The 6306-nt window shown below is 41.9% G+C and overlaps 1 pseudogene; it reads right to left on the bottom strand.

The window, feature by feature from the left end:
* Window positions 1-239: 239 nt before the first annotated feature.
* On the bottom strand, window positions 240-894 carry LOC129665338 (polycomb group RING finger protein 6-like; annotated as a pseudogene).
* Window positions 895-6306: the final 5412 nt, after the last annotated feature.

Below are 6306 nucleotides of genomic sequence, written 5' to 3'. Positions count from 1 at the left end.
GCCCTACTGTACAATGGACTTCTTACAGAGTTTGGAAGTCCTTCAGCAACTGACCACCACAGGTGGTTCCAATCTGACAAGCCGCAGGAAGGCCTATTTGAGAAAATGTTCTAAATGTTCAATGGTTGCATTTGCTGAGACAGATAAATTTGTTTTTTAGTGGCTTAACATGCTCAATGTATGCAGTAGTACCCATAGACTCCAGTGCTAGAGACATCAGGTTCACGTGAACTAAGATACTACTCCACAACCCTCTTACTGTTCTCTTCTCTTGAAGGGCCTGGCTGCGGAACAGCAGCAGCTTTTGGTGTTTCTGGACAATTTCCTTTATAGAATTTGCGCTTTTGTTTTATTTTTTTTCCTTTGGACCTGCAGCTAATTTGTACATTATATTTTGTAATTTCTGTTCCATCCTCAGGTTATTATGAGGGTTGGCCTCAAGCACTTTAATGTTGCACTTCGGACATCTATCTGTTGCTATGTTCAAAATGTTTTGCGATGCAGCCTTTACAGAAGATATGAAGACATTCTGTAATGGTTGTCACACAATCACATCTATTAAATAGCTTTTGCAAATAGAACAGGAGATGTATGGTGTCAGCTGCGAGAGAGAAACGAGGTGCTCTTCCTGGTCAGACTCCATAGCTGCCTTCTCCTCTTCTCGCTGAGTAGGCTCAGAAACCAGGTATTTCTGAGTTCCCACCTCCATGCTGGTGGACTGGTCCTCTTCATTAGTTGGAAGTGCTGTTGTGGTTGCAAGTCCTGGGATGCAGGCCAAAAGACCTCTTCTGCTTCCTCTGTGCCCTCTGTTTTGGCAGCATCCAGGCTGTCCTCCTGGACCTCTGGGCTGCTCTTCATAGCTGGCCCAGTAGGGGACAAACTGGGCAATGGCATGGCCAGATTTTGATGAAAGGCAGATATGAGAAGTGGGGCAGAGGTGAGAGATAGTTCGACATGTGGAGGCAAAAAGATTGAGACCTTGAAGTGTGACCTGAAGAGAAGGGAAAACCTGTCCATGAGAGATCATAATGTGAAACCAGACTCTGAGATGAGACCACCGGGTGCAATCCTGAGTTGAATCAAAGCAAGACCAGGAAGCAAAACAAAATCTGGAGACGAGACGAGATGAGCCAGTGTTGGAATGGGAGATGAGACAGGCGAGGTGAGACAGAGAGTCAGGTGAGGCCACACCAGACAGCGAGGTCTGTCCAAAGCTGACTGGGATTCAGGAAAGTCCAGACCAGACCGAGGGTCTGGAGAGGCCAGAATCCAGACCCAGGGGCCAGAAGAGGCCAGAACCCAGACCCTTAGTCTGGCGAGAGGAGACCCGGACTTAGGGCAAGACTCGATGTTGAGGCAGTGAAATTGGACCCCAAGATCAGAAAGTGAGGGGAATGAGGAAGAAACATAAGACTTGGGAAGCACTTAGAGGCTCGATGTGGCACGGAGGGGCGAGACCAGGAAGTTAGGCGCGATCAGAAGGCAAGACTATATCTTGAGGAAAGACCTCAGGGGAAGGTACGATGACACCAGGAAGGAAGCCAGGTGACATCACAAGATGATGTCAGGGCCACTAGGAAAGGCAAAACCATGAGACGAGGTAAGACCAAGAGGTGGACTGTTTGAAGTGAGATTTGGGTAGGTAAGACCATCTCAAGGAAGGGGATGCTGAGTACAAACAGAAAGCTGAGCACAGACAAGCAATAGGATGGTGAAGTGCAATAAATAGAGTTCGGCCAGGCCAAGAGGCGATAGTGGAAGAAGCAGATGAAACAGAGTAGGGTGGGGCAACAAGCTGAATCTAGAGAAGTGAGGCAGAGGAACCAGTGTTGGGGAACTGCAGAGGTGGCTGGGAAGCTGTTCATCTAAGACAATCTGAAATAACAGAGCCAAACTGGGCAGTGGTGGCCCATGGCTTTAATCCCAGCATTTGAGAGGCAGAAGCAGGTGGATCTCTGAATTTGAAACCAGCCTGGTCTACAGAGTGAGTTCCCAAACCAGCCAGGCTATGTAGAGAAACTCTGCTTCAAAAACAGAAAACAGAAAACAGAAATCAAAACCAAACCAAACAAAACAAAACAAAAAACAAGGACAATCCCAATGAAACAAAAACCACTCCCACACCCAGAAAAAAAGAAAGAAACAAATTGCAGAGCTTACATGGGAGCCAAGATTATTTCTGCTAGAAAATATGACGTTCCTGTTTTGAAATGTATATTGAGAAGAACCGTCTATTGACTAAGGATGGGAATCCAAGTACTATTTGAGCTTCTCCCACTCCCTTTCATCTTTCCCTCTCAGTCTCTCTCACTCTTCCTTTCTCCTTTTTGTATACTTTTCCCCCTTTATCTCCCTCTGACATTCTCTCTTCGTTTCTCCCATTCTTTCCCCCTCTTGTTGCTTGTTGTATGATTATTATGTATAATTTGTTATATTTTTTTGTGGTAATGGAAATCGAACCTATGATCTTCTCCAGGTAAAGTGATTCCTCAATCACTGAACTATATCCTCATTTTTACTTTTTATTTTTGAGACACCTAACAGGGCACATTAAATTTCTGAATGAGCTGTAGGATATCTTGAATGGGTAAAATTTGGTGGAATTTAGGCAAGATATAAATAATGCCCCCCCCTTATTAAGCATTCTTGCTGAGTTCCAGGGATTGTAATAGGAACCCTCAGGATTAGAATTTTCTGAAAAATCTAAGCTGGGATGTGACTAGGCACTGGATCACAGGAACCTTGGCACTAGTGGAATTACTCATCATCCAGGAGACTACCTATCAGTTCTAAAACTTTTGTTTAACTGATGAATCTGCATAATGTATATATCATTTCTTTCATCTTGTATAAAATTTATAATGCCTTTATGGGTAAGATGAAAAAAAAAAAACTGAGGATTTATCTTTTCTGAGTTCTGGCCAGAACTGTAATTTTTTTTTCTTTCAGTGGACCATGGTTTGCTGTAACATGACCTCTCTGTTCCCCACTATAAAGAACAGAAACACAGCCAAGGTTACTGATGATTCAGTATGTTATACCCACAGCACCTTCAGAAAAGGTCCATGCCTAGTCTTTTTTTAAATTAAATTTTTATTTTTATATTAGTTACAGTTTATTTACTTTGTATCCCAGCTGTAACCCCTCCCTCATTCCCTCCCAATCCCACCCTCCCTCACTCATCTACTCCCTGCCCCTCTCAAGTCCACTGATAGGAGAGGACCTCCTCCCCTTCCATCTGACCCTAGCTTATCAGGTCTCTTCAGGACAGGCTGCAATGTCCTCCTCTGTGGCCTAGCAAGGCTGCTCCTCCCTAGAGGCAGGGGGAAGTCAAAGAGCCAGCCTTTGAGTTCATGTCAGAAACAGTCCCTGTTCCCCTTACTAGGGTACCCACTTGGGTACTGAGCTGTCATGGGCTACATCAGAGCAGGGGTTCTAGATTTTATCCATGCATGGTCCTTGGTGAGAGAAAGTCTTATAGAAGACCCCTGTGCACAGATATATTTGGTCTTTGTGGAGCTCCTGTCCTCTCCAGGTCATACTAACTCCCTCTTCTTTCATATGATTCCCTGCACTCTGCCGAAGGTTTGGTTATGAGTCTCAGCATCTGCTTTGATACACTGCTAGGTAGAGTCTTTCACAGGCCCTCTGTCCTGTTACTTGTTTTCTCCTACATCCAATGTTCATCCCATTTGTCGTTCTATGTATGGATTGATCATCTTACCCCAGGTCCTCTTTCTTGTTTATCTTCTTTAGGTGTACAGATTGTAGTATGTTTATCTTATCTTATATGTCTAGTATGCACTTATAAGTGAGTATATACTATGTGTGTCTTTCTGCTTCTGGGATACCTCACTCAGGATGATCTTTTCTAGATCCCATGATTTGCTTGCAAAGTTCATAATTTCCTTGTTTTTAATTGCTGAGTAGTATTCCATTGTGTAAATGTACCAAAATTTCTGTAATCATTCCTCCTTTGGTGGACATCTGTGTTGTTTCCAGGTTCTGGCTATTACGAATAAAGCTGCTACAAACATGGTTGAGCAAATGTCCTTGTTGTGTACTTGAGCATATTTTGGACATATGCCTAGGAGTGGTATAACTGGATCCTGAGGAAGCACTATTTCTAATTGTCTGAGAACGTGCCAGGTTAATTTCCAAAGTAGTTGTACAAGTTTACATTCTCACCAGTAATGGAGGAAGGTTCCCTTTTCTCTACAACCTCTGCAGCATGTGTTGTCACTTGAGTTTTTGATCTTAGCCATTCTGATGGGTGTAAGGTGAAATCTCAGGGTCGTTTTGATTTGTATCTCCCTGATGGCTAAGAACGTTGAGCATTTCTTTAAGTGTTTCTCTGCCATTCTATATTCCTCTACAGAGACCATGCCTACCTAGTCTTGTAGAAACCTCCACAGTGACGTTTAGCTGACCATTAACAAAGGGCTCAGGAGTGTACTGTCCTCCTACTGAACAGTGTAGGCCCACCTGGATAGGAAAGCAACGGTGATAGTTGTCTCAACACTCATCAGTGCTGCCCTGTCTATTGAGCCGGCTGTTCCAAAACACTTACAAATAAAACTTCACCTTTTAGAAGGATTTTTCTAACTTAGTCTATCTGCTCAGTGTTAAATGGGGTGCCGTCAGAAGGAGACTCTCTGGATTTAAGTGATTAACTCAGATTATGTCAGTTTTATGTTCGTTTTCAAGTTGTGAATTTAGGATGGACAAGCAAAAACAAAGCAACAAAAGCACTAGCTGCAACAGTAGCTCTAGTCTACAGTAGAAGTGAGAATGACATTTACTAGGAGAAAGGGCCTTGATATCGTGATTGGGCTTTGAGATAAAAGAACATGCATAATATTACATAATATATAATACTTTACATATACATGTAAAAACCTGGTAAAACAGAGCCCTAATGGAAAGAGGCTTTCCTTTGGAAAGGAATCTAAGTAGGAGGATTACTTAAAGTATTCCTTTGGTGCCTGCTGGTGCCTTTAAGTATTGCTATGCAAATAAATGAGTGCCCTGCTGTCCTAAAGAGAGGCCAGACTATCCTTCTTGTTTTACACTTGAGGTGCAGTTGCTCTTTAGTCATTGTGATTATAAGCAATTAGGAGATAATTGTCATTCACAAAAACACTTTGTTATATTTATGGATGTCAGGAAGAAAGACTGTGCCGCATAACGTAAAATCAAAGGAGGAGGCTCTGTGGTTGATTAGGAGGAAAGGAAAAAGGGAAATGTGGGCAAGGAATTTTATTGGTGTCTCCCAGGAAAGTATTTAATTATCTTTTGACTTTTTCATTATAGAATTCTTATTAGAATGAGAAGGATTTGATTTGCATTTACCTGATGATTAGTAATGTCGAGATCTTTTCCATGTATCTGTTAGCCATTTGCATCTCTTTTCTTAAGAAATGTCTACTTAAGTCTTTTGCAGACTTCTTGATTAGGTATTTTGATTTGGGATAATATTTTCAAAGATAGTATCTTATTCTATAGCCCAGAGTATCCTAGAACTCAAAAAAATAGACCACTCTGGTTTAAAAATCTTTCCAGTCCTCCTGCCCCAGCTTCCTGAGTGCTAGGAGATATAGGGATGAACCACTCTACTTAGTTTTCTGTGCTGTCTAGTCTTATGTCAACTTTACATAAGCTAGAGTTATATTGCAGGGAGAAAACTTCAGTTGAGAGACTGCTGCCCTAAGATTCAGATGTAAGTTCTTTGTTTTTTGGGTTTTTTTGATTTGTGATTGATGGAGGAGGGTACAGCCCAGGGTGGATGGTGTCATCCCTGGGCTGGTGGTCCTGGGTTCTATGAAAAAATAGGCTGAACAAGCCATGGGGGGCAAGCCAGTAAGCAACACTCCTCCATGGCCGCTACATCATCCCCTGCCTCTAGGGTCCCTGCTTTATTTGAATTCTTGTGCTGAATTCCTAAAATAATGTTCCATGCTGTGGAAGTGTAATCTAAATAAATCCCTTCCTCCTTAACTTACTTTTTGGTCATGGAATTTTGATTCAGCAGTAGAAACGCTAAGATATTTGCAGTTCTGAATGTTGTTAGTTTTCTTGAGCTTTAGATATTTACAAATTCTGGATATTTACCTTTGTTAGATACTCTACAAATTTTTCTCACATTCTGTAGGTTGTCTCATCTGATAGTTGTTTTTTTGTGGTATAGAAGAATTTTAGTTTGAAATAATTCCCATTTGTCTATTTTTATTTTTTTCCTGTGTATTTGGATCTAGTCTAAAATTCTATATCCATTGCAATATCCTCAGCTCTCCCCCCACGTGTTCT

This window comes from Psammomys obesus, unplaced genomic scaffold (genome assembly GCF_907164565.1).
Source record: "Psammomys obesus unplaced genomic scaffold, mPsaObe1.curated_primary_1811, whole genome shotgun sequence".
In the NCBI taxonomy this organism is placed as follows: domain Eukaryota; kingdom Metazoa; phylum Chordata; class Mammalia; order Rodentia; family Muridae; genus Psammomys; species Psammomys obesus.
The sequence above is the reverse complement of the archived record's forward strand: the minus strand, read 5'-3'. Positions and strand labels throughout refer to the sequence as shown.